Raw genomic sequence first — 20,621 nt, 5'->3', positions numbered from 1 at the left:
TCACTTCCTTGAGCAATCGTAAACCAACAGGCGCGCTAGTTCGATACGAAAAAAATTGACATATTTCAGTTTAAAAACGTAATCAAACAGAAAATTTTACTCAATTTATTTCCATCCCATCATCCAAATCTTCCATCCTTCACATTTTCCATCCCAACATATGGCTCCCATTCCATTCCCTGCCGAGAGTAGGCTATAGTCGAGCAGCGCCCACGTGACCTTAACACAGGTCCCTTTAACTCCAATGTAAACTTGAGATTTCTCACGAGGATTAGAAGCTGAGCTATTTAAGGAAATTTGCTTGTTGTGGTAGACAGAAAACTAGTGCAATCAGAAGTCAGTATTAAGTTTATGAACCTCGCCAAAGCGAGGGGAAAAAATCGATTAGACTCATTGTAGTGCTCCTTCCCACGGAAATCTCTAGTAAAAGGCGAAAGATTTATTCTGTGTGAAGAAGCCAGAGTGATGAAGATATGTGCAGAATTGGATCTGTTTGACCGAAATATTTTAGTACTTGTGGAATCAAAAAAAAAAAACAATTTGGGCATTTTTTTCCTTTTATCCTTCTAAAATGTTTTGGTCCCTTTCGGCTATGGGGTATCTGGTCACATGCTATCTCAAACCTGAGGAAATAAGCAAGTAAATTTTTTCCATATTTCAAAAATTATCTTGCTAATTTTTCTCCTTAAACTGCATCTTCTTCACGTAAACCGACAGCATTGGGCAAGCGTAGGATATTTTTAGCAGTGGATTTAAGAGAGAAAAATCTATGTCCCCTCAATAATTAAGAAAATTTTATGAAATAAACGCATTGCTTACTCAACTAGTTTGAAAATTAGTTTAATCTTTTCCATTGCTCATAGAGGTGTGCTGCTATTTGACTTGCAGCTTTCCATTTGACTTGCCATTTAACAATTCTCGACGACAGCTTCTTGATGTAATTTTGTGTGAGGAATATAAAGACATAAAGATTAACGATCATATAATGATTTCAATAGAAAATGTAATCAGTAGAAAGTCAAGTTAGGTGAGTCAGAGGAGAAATCTTGAAAGAGTTCCCAGACAGCCACTTTATCTGACCCAGATTCGTACCCGATCTGGTAAAGATTCTGACCAGGTAAAGTGGCTGCTGTATATGGGTTTGATCATGTTGTAAGTTTATTGATAACAATTCGCAGCTCATAAATCTTACAGAAGCATGCTTCTTCTCTTAAAACGCTTATTAGATTTTATCTTTCTGGGGAAAGACGGGGAATTTATTAGTAGCTTACAAACAAACGAGAGCCTCTACAATTGACCGATATTTTTGATCTTACAAAGAAAAGCATTTTTAAACTGGCGCATACTTTCCTATCTTACTCATATTTCTGATCCTCAATTATAGTTGAGCGTATGTTTTCCTTGTCGTCGTTTTAACTTTTGGAGCCGAGAACCTTTTTTGCCACCCCAGGTTGCCGTTGTTTTCTGTTACTACGTCGAGAGTTCTTTTTAAAACATGCCAGTGTAGTCCAGAAACATCGTGAACATGAAGGTGGTGAAAGGATAGACCCTCGGCCCTAAAAGTATAATTAAAATGACCAAGAGTTATTTTCCTTCTTGTGTTTGAGAAAGGATTATTCAGATTCCAGGAATAATGTTGTCAACCTCCTCGTGGTAAGTCCCGGTAACTGTAAAACAGGCTGAGGACACCAAAAAGACAAATAAACATTTGCTCCTCCTAAAAGAAATCTTTCTGCTCGTTAAAACTTTTATTTGAACGACGTCATTGCGTTACAAACATTTTCAAAATAAATTCAGCCTCATCAGCTATTTTTAGCTTTAAATTAGGGCATTTTATTATGTGTTATATTTTCTTGCTGTAGTCCATTAAGCCTGGGTTGAACTAATAAACTTGATAGATGACACCTGAAGTGGATAAAATTTTATAACCTCTCATCCTTAGAGTCTGATGTGGACAGCGCAGCCAAAGTAATTTTGCCGCAGCTGAATAAAATCAACGAGACAGTAAACATTTTAACTAAATTTTAAAATTATATAATATAAATCTTTCTCTAAAAACCTGCCATACGATTCAAAAGAGAAAAAAAACAGACAAAAGGAAAAAGTTTGCTGTGACCAGGATTCGAACCTGGGTTGTCACGGCCACAACGTGAAGTACTAACCACTATACGATCACAGCGACATAGCAGAGAATGGTTTCGATCCATCGACCTCTGGGTTATGGGCCCAGCACGCTTCCACTGCGCCACTCTGCTGCGATGGATTGAAAAGGTTTATTCAAACTCACATTTTTGTATGTCGTACACAAAGCCATGTTATGCGGTAGCCACTTTACCAAGGAAAAATTCTGCCACTGCAATTGACTAGAATGCACCGCCAACCAATCACAAGCTACGTTTTCTATGACGTGAAAAAAAGCAAAAAGAAGATGATACAAAGCAAATCAAGTGATGGATTTTATGTCAGCTGGTTAGCTTAGGGGTTAGGGTTAGGGCTAGAAATTAGTTATTTCATTGACGCGGGTTCGATTTCCACCCCTGCTATTGCTTTTTTTCTTCTGTAATTACCAAATAAAGTTTAAAACAAGCATTAACTCTCTGGCTGAGTGCTAGAAAGGTCACAATTGGACGGTAGCCTCTTACAACATGTTCTGATTGGTTGGCGGTTGCATTGTAGTCATTCGCAGTGGCAGAATTTCTACTTGTTAAAGTGGCTACCATGTTATGCGATGTAGTGTTATTGCACATAGAATTGCAATGTTGGTATTCGATGTTCATTGTTCATACTTAACGTTTTTACAGACTGTGAAAAACATAATCTAAGTTTATAGTTTAGTCGAAAATGATTTGCATGTGTAAAAACGTCTGGGTGGGTACTTTACAAAAGTAGATTGTTGCTCAGAGTTTTCATGTTAAAGATTAATATTCGCGAAAAGTCGCTTTGACTCACATCAACTGTGCGGTATCACAAAACATCTGTTCCTCGTTATTGAGGGCGTGAATTTGTTGAACTTTGACCCTTTCCACCTCATTTAGGGTGAAGCTAGTTTAATTAATCATAGTCTTTTTACCTTTAAAGTTAAGTTAGAATCCACAAAATTATTTGTACTGTAGGTGAAATGAATCATTAGTATCTTCACTGAAAGCTACAACTTCGCTTGCTTTCAATTTCCTTCTTGTACTTTTTGTTGGTTTTTGGAAATAAATTTAAAGACGACATGTTTACTTATCCAGATGTAACCTATCTTTCAAAATAGACTTTTGAAAGTAGCTGTGCTATGAGTTGGTAAGAGTTTACTTGCTACTTGCGAAAAACAAGGAAAGTCAAAAATGAAGTGCTGATTACATATCAACAGTTTACAAGGTTTGTTGAGGCCGAAGCACTATTTTCATCTTAAATTTAATCTCACCGTCTCATTGATTTTACTCAACTCAATACTAAACACAAACCAATGGCTACTCTAAACCATGCGGCAAATGTGCACTATGCGTAACCATGGAACGCATAAGCCTATGACAAAAGAATGTACCTCTATTAAATGTAAGCCCAACAAAAATTTTAGCCTCAAACATAAAGTAATGTAGTACAGTTAATTTTTAAACTTAAATGAAAGTGAGAATATTGACTTCACTTCCTTGAGCAATCGTAAACCAACAGGCGCGCTAGTTCGATACGAAAAAAATTGACATATTTCAGTTTAAAAACGTAATCAAACAGAAAATTTTACTCAATTTATTTCCATCCCATCATCCAAATCTTCCATCCTTCACATTTTCCATCCCAACATATGGCTCCCCTTCCATTCCCTGCCGAGAGTAGGCTATAGTCGAGCAGCGCCCACGTGACCTTAACACAGGTCCCTTTAACTCCAATGTAAACTTGAGATTTCTCACGAGGATTAGAAGCTGAGCTATTTAAGGAAATTTGCTTGTTGTGGTAGACAGAAAACTAGTGCAATCAGAAGTCAGTATTAAGTTTATGAACCTCGCCAAAGCGAGGGGAAAAAATCGATTAGACTCATTGTAGTGCTCCTTCCCACGGAAATCTCTAGTAAAAGGCGAAAGATTTATTCTGTGTGATGAAGCCAGAGTGATGAAGATATGTGCGGAATTGGATCTGTTTGACCGAAATATTTTGGTACTTGTGGAATCAAAAAAAACAAAAAACAATTTGGGCATTTTTTTCCTTTTATCCTTCTAAAATGTTTTGGTCCCTTTCGGCTATGGGGTATCTGGTCACATGCTATCTCAAACCTGAGGAAATAAGCAAGTAAATTTTTTCCATATTTCAAAAATTATCTTGCTAATTTTTCTCCCTAAACTGCATCTTCTTCACGTAAACCGACAGCATTGGGCAAGCGTAGGATATTTTTAGCAGTGGATTTAAGAGAGAAAAATCTATGTCCCCTCAATAATTAAGAAAATTTAATGAAATAAACGCATTGCTTACTCAACTAGTTTGAAAATTAGTTTAATCTTTTCCATTGCTCATAGAGGTGTGCTGCTATTTGACTTGCAGCTTTCCATTTGACTTGCCATTTAACAATTCTCGACGACAGCTTCTTGATGTAATTTTGTGTGAGGAATATAAAGACATAAAGATTAACGATCATATAATGATTTCAATAGAAAATGTAATCAATAGAAAGTCAAGTTAGGTGAGTCAGAGGAGAAATCTTGGAAGAGTTCCCAGACAGCCACTTTATCTGACCCAGATTCGTACCCGATCTGGTAAAGATTCTGACCAGGTAAAGTGGCTGCTGTATATGGGTTTGATCATGTTGTAAGTTTATTGATAACAATTCGCAGCTCATAAATCTTACAGAAGCATGCTTCTTCTCTTAAAACGCTTATTAGATTTTGAGGAAAGACGGGGAATTTATTAGTAGCTTACAAACAAACGAGAGCCTCTACAATTTACCGGTATTTTTGATCTTACAAAGAAAAGCATTTTTAAACTGGCGCATACTTTCCGATCCTCAATTACAGTTGAGCGTATGTTTTCCTTATCGTCGTTTTAACTTTTGGAGCCGAGAACCTTTTTTGCCACCCCAGGTTGCCGTTGTTTTCTGTTACTACGTCGAGAGTTCTTTTTAAAACATGCCAGTGTAGTCCAGAAACATCGTGAACATGAAGGTGGTGAAAGGATAGACCCTCGACCCTAAAAGTATAATTAAAATGACCAAGAGTTATTTTCCTTCTTGTGTTTGAGAAAGGATTATTCAGATTCCAGGAATAATGTTGTCAATCTCCTCGTGGTAAGTCCCGGTAACTGCAAAACAGGCTGATGACTCCAAAAAGATAAATAAACATTTGCTCCTCCTAAAAGAAATCTTTCTGCTCGATAAAACTTTTATTTGAACGACGTCATTGCGTTACAAACATTTTCAAAATAAATTCAGCCTCATCAGCTATTTTTAGCTTTAAATTAGGGCATTTTATTATGTGTTATATTTTCTTGCTGTAGTCCATTAAGCCTGGGTTGAACTAATAAACTTGATAGATGACACCTGAAGTGGATAAAATTTTATAACCTCTCATCCTTAGAGTCTGATGTGGACGGTGCAGCCAAAGTAATTTTGCCGCAGCTGAATAAAATCAACGAGACAGTAAACATGTTAACTAAATTTTAAAATTATATAAACTAAGCTTTCTTAAGAAACCTGCAATACGATTCTAAAAAAATAAATAAAAAACAGGAAAAAAGTTTGCTGTGACCAAGATTCGAACCTGGGTTGTCACGGCCACAACGTGAAGTACTAACCGCTATACGATCACAGCGACATAGCAGAGAATGGTTTCGATCCATCGACCTCTGGGTTATGGGCCCAGCACGCTTCCACTGCGCCACTCTGCTGTGCTGGTATGGAAATGTTGAAGGTTTATTCAAGCTCCACTTTTGCATGTCATACATAAAGTCAGATTATGCAATGCAGCTTTATTGCACATAAAGTTGCAATGTTGGTAATTGATGTGCATTGTTCATGCTTAACATTTTTGAGACTGTGCAAAAAATGCCATGTTTAGTCGAAAATGATTTGCATGAGTAAAAATGTCTTGGTGGGTACTCTACAAAAGTCGATTGCTCAGAGTTTTTTTTATTTTATTTTTTTTCAAAATTGAAATAGATAGATTGATTGAGCATCTATGCATAGGTTAAAGAAAAGTTTTTTTTGAAAATCAAGCCTGGTAACTTATGTATTGTTTGAGTTTAAGTTCAGAGAGAAAATGACTTAATGTACAGTTTGCTTTGAAAATGAATAGACTCACTGCCTCTTATCAGGTACTTTTCTATGTAAAATTTTTCTTTGCTTCTTTGTCACTGATGTTAACAATGTAAAGTGTTTGATCGTGCTGTAGCTTGTTAAGATTCCATCCATAAGGTGCGCTGATAGCATGTGAGGAATCGAATTACTGTTGCAGGATTCAGCTATTTTTCTCCATTGAGTTATCCAAACAAATGCCGAGCTAGCAAAATCCGTATTTTTTACATCAATTTAATGTCTGCAAACGTAAAATCAATGTAAAACGGAAGGTTTTACCAGGGACGATGTTTCCTTTCTATGCAGGGACGATGTTCGTAGTGAAAAAAGACTTACATGACAGGTCCGAAATCACACACCACACCATATTACAAAACCGAATAGCCTACATCATCTCAACATCAAAAGTGGCAACACTGATATAAACATCTTCATTCTTCAACGCATGGGCTACCTCACGGAGAGCAGCTGGGAGAGAACGTCCTGTATAGAACTGCTCTCTGAGGCTATGCTGGAATATTTGTTTGTTTGTTTACATCAACATGTGATCTTACTCGGTGATTTTAACGTGATCTTCGATCCGTTGGACACCACCAAGCCGCAATATTTCTCCACTAGACCGGATAAAACAGCACTTAGAGCACTCATATGTCATCACCAGTTGGCAGACATATTCAGACAAGACTATCCACACAAAAAACTATTCACGTACACAAACCACAACAGCAAAACCAGGATGGACATGGCGTGGAGATTTCTAAAATATGATAACTTGTTTTTTTGATTCCACAAGTACTAAAACATTTCGGTCAAACAGATCCAATTCCGCACATATCTTCATCACTCTGGCTTCTCCACACAGAATAAATCTTTCGCCTTTTACTAGAGATTTCCGTGGGAAGGAGCACCACAATGAGTCTTACCGATTTTTTTTTATCTCGCTTCGGCGAGATCCATCAAGTTAATGCTATTCACTAACTTTTGACTACAGTGTTTTTGCAACTAATCACTATGCTATTGTTGTCATCACTAACTTCTGATTTCACTAGTTTTGCAACAAGATCACTAGTTGCAATTATCACTATTGTCGTATTCTCACCTAACCCTTTGTTACACTAATAATTGAGTTTTCGCTCCAGATTTTATTTAAATTTTGTCTACCACAAGAACCAAATTTCCTTAAATAGCTCAGCTTCTAATCCTCGTGGGAAACCTCAAGTTTATATTGGAGTTAAAGGGACCTGTGTTAAGGTCACGTGGGCGATGCAGGGAATGGAATGGAAGCCACATTTTGGGAGAGAAAATGTCAAGGATGGAAGATTTCGATGATGGAATGAAAGACAAACTTCCATCTCAACTCCATCATTAAGTTTGCACCGCCATATCAAGACATGCAAAAGTTGTAAAATAAATTGAGTAAAAGTTTCCGTTTGATTACGTTTTTTAAACTGAAATATGTCGATTTTTTGTATTGAACCAGCGTGCCTGTTGGCGGACGATTGTTTTTGTTTGTTTGTCGTATCCAGGTTTACACCCGGTGATTGAAGATTTAGATTAAGTGGACGGGAAGGCAAGGAAGGCAATCTTCGTGCCCACCTTAAGGCATGCCTTTAACTGTCCTGCCAGAGACACAGCCGTATGTTCTTCAGCGGTGTCGAACCGGCGCCCTTCCGATTGCCGTTCCAAGGCTCTCACCATTCGCTTCTCAAATGTCTTCCATTCCATCCCATATTTTGACTTTCGGTTCCAGCCACCGTCGTGAGCCAACCTTTCTGCGTTGCGGAAATTTAAACCTATGTCCTTCCGCCATTTTAAATATTGCGGACGGGTCGCATAAAATTTTCAATCCACAGCACTCCCTTTCTTTAGGTATCTTCACTCCCTAGCTTAGCCCTCGCGACGTAAGCTGGTTGATCTCCCTCCTGGGTGTATCGCTACCCAAAATTACACCGCAGGCCGGTTGTTTAAACTCTGACTTGGCTATGTTTATTGTGCTCTTCTCGCCGTGACAATTATTTTGTACTCGTGCATTGTCGATCCAAATACAGTACAACAGTACATCGCCAGTGGTGGAAAATTCAGATTCAATGAACGGGAAGACAAGGAAGCCAATCTTTGTGCCCATCTTCAGGCATTTTTTAAAGAAGATGATTGAGGATTAAAAACAAGCAAGCAAAGACAGAATATGTTAAATTCCAGATGCCAACAGAAGATAACGATTAAAAAAATGAGACAAAAAATACTATTACAAGAAGAAATGGGGAAACAAGTAAAAGAGTTGACTGTTGTTGACTTTGTTGACTGTTGTGACATTAATTTTGACCAATTTTTTTCCTCAAAAAATTCAAAAACTCAAAATAGTACTGTAGTACCTAGTAGCAATGATCTGAAAAATCTTTTCACAAATGATAACATTTTAAATAATTTCCCAACTGACAATGACATGTCTGATGACAATCCACTTACCACTGTGGACACTACATACATTCCTTCTCATGAGATACATACATTGATAAGTACTGTTGAATACACCAATTGTCTCTTCACTATGAATATCAACATTCGCTCCTTGTTAAATCCAAATAACTTTTCTAAATTGCAAGCTCTTATAACATCTATGTCCTACAAGCCCCATATAATTTCAATAAATGAAACATGGCTGAAGGAAAATCAATATGGAAATTTTAAGTCACTTGATGGCTACATATTTCTAGCAAATAGTAGAAAACAATACAGAAGTGGAGGTGTTGCATTGTATATAAAAAATGACATTGTGTTTACTGTGAACAATAAACTTACAATTATGGAAGAGAAAATTTTTGAATCTTTATTCATTGAAGTTTCTGTTAGTAATAAAAAGTATACTGTTGGGACTATATACCGATCACCTAAAAATGACTCCAAATCTCACTACTCTTTTATTCAACATTTAACTCAAGTTCTACAATCAACTAAAAATGATTGTTATATTTTGGGTGATCTTAACTATAACCTTCTTGATCTAAACAACAAACACACCAACGGATTTGTTGAAACCATGTTTGATTACAGCTACTATCCTATCATTAATAAACCAACCAGAATATGCAATTCAGCAGCCACAATAATTGACCACATTTGGACAAATGTCTACAATGCTCAAATAAAAACAGCAGTGCTCACTGACTGTATTGCAGACCAGGGCCGGATTAAGGGTTTATGGGGCCTTGGACTGAGTTGAAAGTGGGGGCCCTTATCAAGTGAAATTTTTCGCTAAAAAGGTTTATCGATCAATGACGCTAAAAGCATTTCACAGAAGCAGGTGGCTCCGCCTCCAAACCCTGAGTTGTGTGCAGGCTATTGTGTAGTTGGTAGGCTACTTTGCTTTTGCTGCGATTGGGATCGAATAAAGCGATTAAACAGAAACATTATTTTTAGACCAACAAATTTACATAATTCATTTAATGCTGACTTTATTAGAGGGGCGCAAACTCTCAAACTTACCCGAGAGACGCCACTATTCTCTAGGTACGCCACTGTTCTCTAGTTGTCTTTTTGAAAGCAAAACCAATCATTTTAGAGCACATCAACAAACGTATCCGTTTGTGAGATAGGCTATCACTGTTCAAAGTGAACTCGATCCTTTCTCAACAATTTTTAGAGGCAACACTTTCAATACAAATTGCTTGTGGGCGATTATTGATATACTGTACGATAACATTTCCCTTATGTGCAATACTGTAGGCTACTGTTCAAAACAAACAATTTTGCCCCAAGTAAATTGTGAGGAAAAACCCGGCTAATTTTCAACAGTATTTCTTCGCAAGAGATTCGTTTTCTGGTTGAAAAGCAAATTTAGCAATGACAATAAACTTTTAATGCTTGGTGTGAATGGTGTCGAATACTTAAACACAAAACTGTTGAGATACAGAGCGTTCAAAGTAAGCTTAATCGTTTCACAAAAAACTAAACGTTTGTTTTTGGCCGCAACTTTATGTATGAACTGTAAATTGTTTGTCAGCTTCACACGATAGAAACAGAATCATATTCATAGGAGTAGCCATTAGGCCATAAATCAAAAATGAAACTGCAAACTGGTAGGCGGTACCGGTAGGCGGTACCGGTAGGCCTACGTAGTTATATCGTTTACTGCCCTAGAAAATTGTTCATATCAACTCAAAATGAATGCTGTCTTGCTTTTCTCGTGGCAAAATCGCTGATCAATTCTTCAAAATTCAATGAATCCAAAATATCGTGTTCAATGCTTAGAAGCGAAAGATTCGAAACTCGCTCTTGCCGCAAAGAATTTCGAACTTCGTTTTTGATTCTCTTTAATTTTGAAAAAGATCTTTCTCCACTGCAGTTGGAGATCATCACACACAATACATTCGCAGAGCAAAGAAGACATTGGGAATGGTTTCAACCATGGTTTCAACGCACCTTTTTTCGCTTGGAAGTAAGAACATGTTAAGGTCAACACTGTCTTTTTCCACTTTGTGTTTATCAGGATTTTCTGAGGCTTCTTTTCCACCATCAGCAGTTTTCACTTTGAAAAATTCTGCAAAATGAACTGTTTCAGTTGGAAAATTGGCTTCGAAATCCATGGGATATTCCTTCATCAATGCAACAGTAGCTTGATGAATCTCGTTAGGGCTAAGATCCGTCAGTTTTGAAATGAAACCAAACTTACTTTCGACGTCACGGTATGCTTTCAAACGCTTATCCAACTCTGCAGATAGTTTGTCAATTGTGGCAAGATACACTTTAACTCTAAATTTATCTCTTGGAAAAAAATCGTTGGCTCTGTAGAGGGCCCATCAAAATGCCTATAACGTTGGATTTAAATTCATTTTGAAGAACATGCATAGGTGTTGGATCCACATTTCTTCTTACCCTTTTCTTCATACGTTTCAAAGTTGGATCTTTCGCTTTTGACAAAGCTCATGAGACTTTGTAACAACTGTAGTACCGTAGCCTACTGCATTATTCAAACACAATCCACTTTTTTTGAAGGGACAGGTTTGTTTTTGAAACCTTTCCAAAATTGCACGCCACATTTCAAGCAAAATAACTGTCTCCAGTTGTTTCAACTTTTTTACAAATCGTTTGACTTTGCTCTCTCGAGATTGAGCATCATCAGAGGCCAATTCTTCAAGCGCTAAAATAGTCTCACTGTATCCTTTGTTTAATGCACAAACTGCATCATATCTAGCTGACCATCTTGTATCAGATAATGTCTTTAAAACAGGCAAACCATCTACGAATTTTCGATAGACTTGCCAACGGTAAGTAAACGAGACGAGCCTTGAATAAAGGCTTTGCAACGATTCAAAAAGCGCAGCGGCAGAACGGCATGTTTCTACAGCACATTTACCGATTAAATTAAGTGAATATGCTGTGCAAGGCACATAATGATCTACACTACATTTCTCGCGCAGAAGAGCTTGAAGACCATTAGCCTATACTTGCCACTCATATTGGCAGCATTATCATAACTTTGACCGCGGCAGTCTTCAATGTTGATATTAAGCTTTTCCAAAAACTCCAAACAATTTTGGCTATTATTGCTCCTGTATGAGAGTGCATTGGTACAAATTTTAAAAATCGCCCTACCCAACTACCTAGCCTAGCTTACCAACATACCCAACCGACGCGTGGCGAAATAAAAAAACAGCGCAAGCCGTGTTTCCAATATTGAAATGTTTTTTCAAAAAAACTCAATACCATTTCCGGATATGAAAGTAGCAAATAAATATGTTTTTTGTTAAAAAAAATTGAATAACTGGGGTAGGGCAGGGGTGCTCTAGCACAGTGGCGTAGCCAGAAAAAAATTTGGGGGGGGGGCCAAATATTTAATGAATTGAAGAGAACAGCAAAGTGTTTGATTTAAGACATCGCCACCTGATGTGCAATGGCGTATCCTGGTGGGTTAAGCAAGGGAAGCAATAAAGCTGGCGGGGAGTTAAAGCGTGCCGAAGGCACGCGTATTCTAGGGGGGTCCGGGGCAGTGGCGTAGCTAGGGAATGTGCCGCCCGGGGCGGATTCAGATTTTGCCGCCCCTTCAAGAAAAAGCATGTGAAAATGAAATTTTTTTTAATTGACCTAAAGTGGAATTATTGTATGTTTTGAACCAGTAGCGTAGCCAGTAATTTTGAAAGGGGGAGTTTTAAGGGCCGGCGGGCGAAGCCCGACGGCGTCTTTGCCAAAAACGACACCTAGCGGCGGGGGTCTGGGGGGCCTCCCCCAGAAAATTTTGAAAAATTACTTTGGATTTGGTGCATTCTGAGAGCATTTTCAACAAAAATGTGGGTATAAATCCCTTAGTATAAATATTCCTGTAAAATGGTGCTGTCCGGTGGCATAGCAAAAGGATAAGATCATGTTTTCTTGGGAATTTTTCGGTAACTTAATAAAGCTAAGTCTCTATGTTTTCTTGTTGCTAATTCCTGGCTGAGATATTTGAATGTTTGGTATTGGCAAAACTCGCTCTTTTAATGGAGTTTCGTTTAAAATTAAGCAAACTTTGTTTTAGAGACATAGAGCATCATTCTCAATATCGTGACGTCACATGCGTGCCAAAGGGGGGTTGTAACCCCCAAACCCCTCCTTCCCCTTGGCTACGCCACTGTTTTGAACGTTGCCATTCTGTTTGCTTTTATTTTCAGTGTACTTTTGCATTATCAACAAAAAAAAAAAAACGTCCTGTCTGAAAGTGCCGCCCCCCAGACGTGCCGCCCGGGGCGGTCTGCCCCCCCCGCCCCCCCCCCTAGCTACGCCACTGGTCCGGGGGCATGCTTCCCCGAAAATTTTTTGCAAAATTACACTCAAATAATGGATTATAGCGCTTTCTGGAAACACTTTCAGGGTAATATTTGTATGAAATTTATAGGCAGATAAACAGCTAGATTATTAACTTATTAAAGGTAGCTGTTACACACGAACGGGCAAAAACTGCGGCTAAAATTAGAGAACACAAAAAACTCAGCTACACTAAAACCCAACAGAGTAAGCGATTCTGAAATTGCTTCCACAGATTAGTTAAAAGAAGCGTAAATCGCGTAAACTTTGCACGATTTACGATTTGCAAAATTTATTGGTGTCTTTCTGTGTATCTAAAACAAGTCCTGGGGGGTGTTAATAGCCAGATATCTTGGAAAACGATATAAATCTATACAAATTATATTATATTTTGAACAAAAGGTTCAACTTCGGAATCCAAACTTTGAAAATTTTGGGGGGCATGGCCCCTTTTGCCCCCCCTGGCTACGCTTATGCTCTAGCACCGCAGCACATATAGGCGAGCCGCCCCTGCTTGTTTGAGATACGAATTAAAGCAGCAATCTTCAGCTATGCAACTAAACAAATTAATGGTTTTTCTTCTTTGAGGTGGGGGCCCCCAAAAGTGGGGGCCCCGGGCTTCAGCCCAGTCAGCACCCCCCTTAATCCGGCACTGTTGCAGACCATCTTCCAGTATTACAATGCTCACAATTAGGATTAGTCAAACAGTGTAATTTTCAAAAAGAACATAGAAATTTATGTGATAAAAACATTGCTATATTTACAGAAAAGTTACAACAATTAGATATCTCTGACATATATTATGAAACTGATGCAAACCAAGCATATGATATATTTATTGACAAGTATAATACTCTTTTCAAAAATTGTTTTCCAGTATGTAATGACAAAAACAAGAAACATAACATATGGTATGATAATGAATTGAAAGAAATGCATCGAGCTAAACAATTGGCATATAAAAAATTTCTTAGAAAACCAACTCTAACAAATAAAGCAGCATATAATAAACAAAGAAATACTTATGAAAGATTTTTGAAATTTCAGAAACAAAATTATTTCAAAACCCTTCTGCATAAGCACAAAAATGATCTTAAAAAGACCTGGAGTGTCATAAATAGTTTGCTTGGAAGGAAAAAACCTAAAAGTGACTACCCCATTAGCATTAATGGTCAGGTAGTAAATGATACTTCACAAAAATGCAATCACTTTAATGAATATTTTACTTCTGTGGCAGAAAAATTACTTGAAAAAATTCCCCATTCTGCTAATCATTTTTCCAAGTATCTTCCAAATTCATCACCCCAATCAATATTTTTAAAACCTGCAAGTTTTGAAGAAATTTACGGATTTATTAAATCTTTGAAACCAAAATTAAGTTGTGGTACTGATGGCATTCCAGGCAAAATTTTAAGGCATACCCCCGATAACATAATAACAGTACTAACACATATTTTTAACTTATCTTTGGTACCGTACATGGTGACTTCATAAAAGCATTTAAAATCGGTAAAGTAGTGCCAATCTATAAAAAAGGAGACCCAAGCAATTGCAGTAACTATAGACCAGTTAGTCTTTTGTCTTGCTTCTCAAAACTCTTAGAAAAAGTCATGTACTCAAGATTATACTATTTCCTTGATCAGCGTAATTTCTTTTACACCCAGCAGTTTGGTTTTAGACATAACCACTCCACGAACCAGGCTACTACACTTCTAACCAACAAGATATACAAAGCAATGGAAAATAAAGAAGCAACTCTTGGCATCTTTCTAGATTTATCAAAGGCTTTTGACACAGTAAATCATGAAATACTTCTGACAAAACTTTATCACTATGATATCAGAGGAACACCCCTCCAGTGGTTTCGAAGCTACTTAAATAATCGTTTTCAGACAGTAGAAATTTCTGGTAGTGTTTCAACTCCATTAGAGACAAAGTGTGGTGTGCCCCAAGGTTCTATTTTAGGCCCCCTATTATTCATAATTTACATTAACGACTTCCCAAATTGTTTAAATTGTACTGATTCTATCATTTTTGCGGATGACACAAATCTCCTGATGTCAGGTAAGAGTGTGGATAAATTGCATGAAGCGGCCAATACAGAAATGCAAGAAGTTGTCAAATGGTTTGTAGCAAATAAGTTATCACTCAATGTAAACAAAACAAAATACATGGTATTTGATACTAACAGTTTACGTGCGAATAAGTGTAAGCAAATCTTAAGTATAAGTGATCAACCAATTGAAAGAGTACAAAATATCAGTTTCCTTGGCCTGACTCTGAATGAAAATCTTTCATGGAAACCACACATGCAACATTTGCTGCAAAAGCTTCGAAGAAATTTTGGCATAATTACCAAGATTAGACCCTGTCTGAGTGGTTAGTGGTTAGCGCGTTGGGCTCGCAGTCGAGAGTCTGCATGTTCGACTCCAGCCACCCGCACTTGCTGTTGTTTCTCTGGGCAAGAAACTTTACGATAATTGCCTCTACCTAGTGATCGATTTCGAGTAATAGGTAGTACCAAATTTAAGTCATAAGTAGAGTAGACAACCGGAAACAGACATTGCAGTCGGCTGCAGCGTGGGTCAGGTGTATGTCGGAAGGCGTACACCGATGCATAGCGCTCAAGTCCGCTTTCCCGCAATGCAGGATAAAGATAAACAAACAAACAAACAAACAAAACAAAATTTATCAAATTTGATCTGCTTATACCATTCTTTAATTGAAAGTAACCTGAGGTATTGCATTACGACTTGGAAATATGGCAACGAAGGACTTATACAAAAACTTCAAAAAGTCTGTGACAAATTTCATCGTATTTTCCGTCCCAACAATGATAGTTGTAGCAAGATCCCGATATCAATTGAGCAATTGTTCAAACTGGAAATTGGTGTTTTCGTGTTTAAATTTCACAACAATTTACTACCAGATTGCTTCACTAACCTTTTTAAATATGTCAAAGAGGTTCACAGCTTGTCTACAAGAAACCATGATAATAATTCTCTAAACATTCCATACTTCTCAAAAACGCTTACTCAACATTCAATAGAATTCACAGGTGCGAAAACATGGAACGAATTTCCTTCTTCAATTAGAAAGACTGATACAAAGTCACTTTTTATTCACAAACTAAAACAACATTTAAGCAAAACGGACACGCAATAGTATAGATTGAATAGAAAGATAACGTAGAAAGGCTTCTTGTGAAGATTTTAGTAGAAATCCGAAATTATTTACAAAAGACTAGGCTTACCTAACAATACCGGTAATATCGATTGCTTGTGCTGTACTTTTTTGTTTGTAGATATTAACAGCAAACGCAATACTCCATAATCAACACGACACGTTGCAAAAGGGGATGAGAGCTTCATCAACACCATCAGGACATCATCATCCACATCATCATCTACCAGCTCATCTATTTCATCACCCACCAGGACAAGAAACAATAACTTAAACTGGATATCAAACCTCAATCGTCTTAGGCTACTGTGTGATGTGCAGTCTAACCGTAGAAAGAGCTCAACACCTGCTCTCCTGGGCCACATTGAAACGGGCTTTTGCCTGAGGATGGGTTTCTTTTATGTCCGGTTTTCTTTCTCCATCCTATTATTATTATTATTATGACTGTTCATCCACATCAATATTGGAACTGGCAAATTCAATCCACAACACTTTTCATTAGGCCGTCATTCATTACTACATGTGTGCTTCTCTCTGTTTTTGTTTTATTTTTTTGCTATTTGTTTTTTTGGGTTTTGTGGCCGTGCTAACTACTGATATATAGCCTACTGCATAATTTTTCATTCAGGCACGTTTTAAACCTTTCAAGGTTTTGCCACCTTTTCCCGTTCGTTAACGTGCTGGTAGGTTTATATCGATTTTTGTAGTTAGTATCTTTTTCGTCCCGGACGCGTTAATGACGAAAAATAAAATGATTGATTGATTGATCTTGGTTTAACAGTCCATGAGAGCGGAACAAGCGACAAAGAGGTGATAAGGAGATGTCTAGCAGAAAATAACAGGGGTCATGTGTGACAGAAAGGTGCCTAAAACTCTAAGAAACCATGTTAAGACCAGCAATGTTGTATGGGATGCAGACGGTAGCCCTGACGAAGTCACAGAAAGGGAAAATACAAGTAGCCTAGCAGTAAGGGAAATGCTGCGATGGTTTCTGGGGTTGACAAAGTATAGGACCGAGTGAGAAATGAAATAATTAGAAAACGAATTCAAGTCGGAGAACAGCTAAGCTAAGACACACCATGGTTGGGTCATGTGGTAAAGAGAGACGAAAATTATGCAGGAAGAATAAGACAACTAGAAGTTGGGAAAAGAAAGACCAAAAAGAAGATGGAGGGACTGTGTGGAAGAAGGTATGAAATGGTGGGAGTGAAGGAAGAAGATGCTGCTGACAGTCAGTGTTGGGCGCGATAACTCATTTTTCAGTTAAGCGATAACGATAATCGATAAACGAAAAATGCCTAAAGCGATAACGATAAACGATAAATCAAAAAAAAGTTAAGCGATAACGATAAACGATAAATTATCGCCGATAATGTCCGATAACGATAATTTTTTTTTCTTTATTAGCGCTGCCCCATCCTATGCAGCACGAACTGTTTACATCAACATGACGAAAAATCGAATATAATATACTGTAAAGGGACAAAACTTTTTGTAAGTTATGCATGAATAAAATCGCAACAGCGGCAGTAGGTATCGAATCTTCAACCTCTTGATCCAGAATCAAACCACTGAGGTAACCGCCGTGCTTATAATTATACCTTCAGATACCAGTTGGATGCTTTTATCAATTGAGTTACACTGCCGCTTACGTGCAGTAGGAAAAATAATTAAATCAAATGAAAATACCATAAAAAATTCCAAACTTTGTATTTTGCTTTCTACGGGCTGTTTACAGCAAAGTCAGCAATAATTGAAAAAGTTCCAAAAAACGCAAAATGCTTGAAAATTTATCAGTAATCTTAAGCGTTATTGGTAGTAAAAATGTGCATACTGTGAAATCCATCAAGCTTGTCAAATTAGTCGTGTTTGTTCAAAAACAATAACATAATTATCGTAATTTACTGATAATTTCAGATAAATTTTTCTGTTTTCTTTGTGAACACCATCATTAAAGCAATAGCAGAACGCTGAGTTGTTGAGATAAGAATTACAATACAGGTATAGACACTGTATTATTAGTGGGAATAAAAATATTTGATTGAGCGTTGGCTATGTCGTTGAGATAAGAATTACAATATAGGCACTGTGTTATTAGTGGGAATAAAAATAGGTAAATCGTCGTCGTATCCAGGCTTACGCCCGGTGGTTGAAGATTTAGATTAAGTGGACGAGAAGGCAAGGAAGCCAATCTTCATGTCCACTTTCAGGCATGCCTTTAAGTGTCCTGCGAAAGACAGTGTCCTGCCCTTTCGATTGCCGTTTCAGCGCTCTCACCACTCGGCTATGCAGCATAGGTAAATGAGAAAGGTTATACTGTATTTAGCATAATTTTTCCACGCAACTCGATGCGCCTATTGTCATGCAAAAACTACTACAAGATGCAAAAAGTGTGATGTCGGTCTGCATGTCAAATGCTTCAAGCAATATCATATTCTGCAATGACTTGTTTCAGTGATGGTGGCGCGAAAGACCATGTTTCCGATGTAAAAGAGGCCTCGTATTGCGGCACTTTCATAAACCACTTGCCAATTTCTGTCGCTTCGCTTCAAAGGAATCTGTACCGCCTGTGCGCTTACATTTTAATTGTAAAATTTACTCGCGATTGCCGATTGCAGCAAAACAACAAGAGACTTGTTGCATGCATTTCATTGCATTGCAATTTGCAACTCTAAAAATTGTTGTGTTGTCAGGGCCGTCGTTGCAGTGGGCGTGCCCCTCCCATGACAACGACTTGTGCAGTTGTGCACACACACTTCAGGCACTGAAGAAGAACTGGTTTTAATTTTAGTTTCATGAACTAGGTGGCTAGTAAAAATATTACTTTTCATGGTCTTTCCACTTTTCCACTTAAAATTTATCGGCGATTAATTATCGGCGATAATCAAATATTGCCTTTGGCGATAACGATAAACGATAACTGAAAAAATAATTAAGCGATAACGATAAGCGATAAAAATTTATCGCCGATAATTATCGCCGATAAATTATCGCCGATAATGCCCATCACTGCTGACAGTGACGCAGAAGACTGCAATCTGCATCGGCGACCCCACTTAAAGTGGGAATAAAGTCAAAAAAAGATTCAACTTAATTCTCATGTTTCATTGAGGTGATAAGATTTGTCTATGAACGCAATTTGTCCCTTAACTTTGTTATAAGTTTAGTATGTTTTTTGTTGTGATCGGTTAGGTAGATGAATAGTTGAAAATATTTTAACATTGCGAAGGCAGCGTAGCCGTAACTTCTCAAATATTTAGCTGTTTATTTTGGGGGCCTTGCCTACAGCAAACCTATCTACGGCATAGAATTTATGTTTCTTCAAAATGCAAAATTAATGCAGAGAATTCCTTGAAATTGAGTTTCATCAGTAAATGAAGCAGCCGTGAGGAGTTTGTGACGAGGATAAATCATTTGTTGCTGTCTTGATCGTCAACGGACTTTTGCATTCAACTAGGCACTAATGACCACAATGCTGTGCGGTTGGTGACATGGTCAGAAGCATCCTTCTCTTTATACGAGTGTAGTGCCAAGGAAAGCACCACTGACCACGTCACTAATCCCTGTAGTATAGTCAGAAATTGTAAAAGAAAAGGCTCGCATTCATAGCAGCCTATCCCAATATTACATGCAGCCACAAGAATAAGACTGATCGAGGAACACAGAAGTGAAGTTGAGCTTTATAAAATCCTTTTTGTTTGTCGTATCCAGGCTTTCACCCAGTGGTTGAAGATTTAGATTAAGTGGACGGGAAGGCAAGGAAGCCAATCTTCGTGTCCACCTTCAGGCATGCCTTAAAGTGTCCTGCTACAGACACAGCCGCATGCTCTTGAGCGGTGTCGAACCGGCGCTCTCTCGATTGCCGTTCCAGTGTTCTCACCACTCGGCTATGCAGTCGAGTGGTGAGAACGAGCAGCCGAGCTATAAAATCCTTTGATTCAATAAGACCGACCTGATTTGCTATGTTTTTTTTAAAGTAGCCTAAAAGAGCGCAAGAATATTGACCTTGTCTTGAATGAACTGTAGCCCATTGTAGCCTTGACCTCCAAAGCCAAATTTAACTTCGGAAAGTATAATAGCTTCTGCACTAAGATTGTATATTAAGTCTCGAAAGTTCATCTTCTTTGAGCTTCTGGGGCTGAGGGTCTTCTCTTTCACAAAACCAGATTGACATGGTTCTCGGGTTACACTAAAAGTGCATCAGGTTGCAGCCAGTCCTTGGTCTCGTCGTCACACCAAAGCTTGCTTTTGGATAGTATTTCGAAACGACTTTAATCATTGCACTCAGCGCGCGATGCTCAATTGTACAGTAGGCTACTCTGTGCGCGATGCAGACGTTGGATGGAAGTCGATTTCAAACAATGAGCGCTCGAAAGTACCGGTTGCGTGGAGTCGTAGA

At 38.0% G+C, this 20,621-nt stretch overlaps 4 non-coding genes across 4 annotated transcripts; 1 reads left to right on the top strand and 3 right to left on the bottom strand.

Annotated features, from left to right (window-relative positions):
* Nucleotides 1-355: 355 nt before the first annotated feature.
* On the bottom strand, nucleotides 356-466 carry LOC145780380 (U5 spliceosomal RNA). Its single transcript, XR_014290615.1, has one exon. It is a non-coding gene; the product is annotated as a U5 spliceosomal RNA (small nuclear RNA).
* A 1,641-nt stretch (nucleotides 467-2,107) lies between these two features.
* Trnah-gug (transfer RNA histidin (anticodon GUG)) lies at nucleotides 2,108-2,179 on the bottom strand. The gene has a single exon. It is a non-coding gene; the product is annotated as a tRNA-His (tRNA).
* A 1,803-nt stretch (nucleotides 2,180-3,982) lies between these two features.
* On the bottom strand, nucleotides 3,983-4,093 carry LOC145780385 (U5 spliceosomal RNA). Its single transcript, XR_014290621.1, has one exon. It is a non-coding gene; the product is annotated as a U5 spliceosomal RNA (small nuclear RNA).
* Nucleotides 4,094-7,102: 3,009 nt separating this feature from the next.
* LOC145780426 (U5 spliceosomal RNA) lies at nucleotides 7,103-7,215 on the top strand. Its single transcript, XR_014290654.1, has one exon. It is a non-coding gene; the product is annotated as a U5 spliceosomal RNA (small nuclear RNA).
* The last annotated feature ends 13,406 nt before the right edge of the window (nucleotides 7,216-20,621 follow it).

Source organism: Aplidium turbinatum, chromosome 11, assembly GCF_918807975.1.
Source record: "Aplidium turbinatum chromosome 11, kaAplTurb1.1, whole genome shotgun sequence".
Taxonomy (NCBI): domain Eukaryota; kingdom Metazoa; phylum Chordata; class Ascidiacea; order Aplousobranchia; family Polyclinidae; genus Aplidium; species Aplidium turbinatum.
The sequence above is the reverse complement of the archived record's forward strand: the minus strand, read 5'-3'. Positions and strand labels throughout refer to the sequence as shown.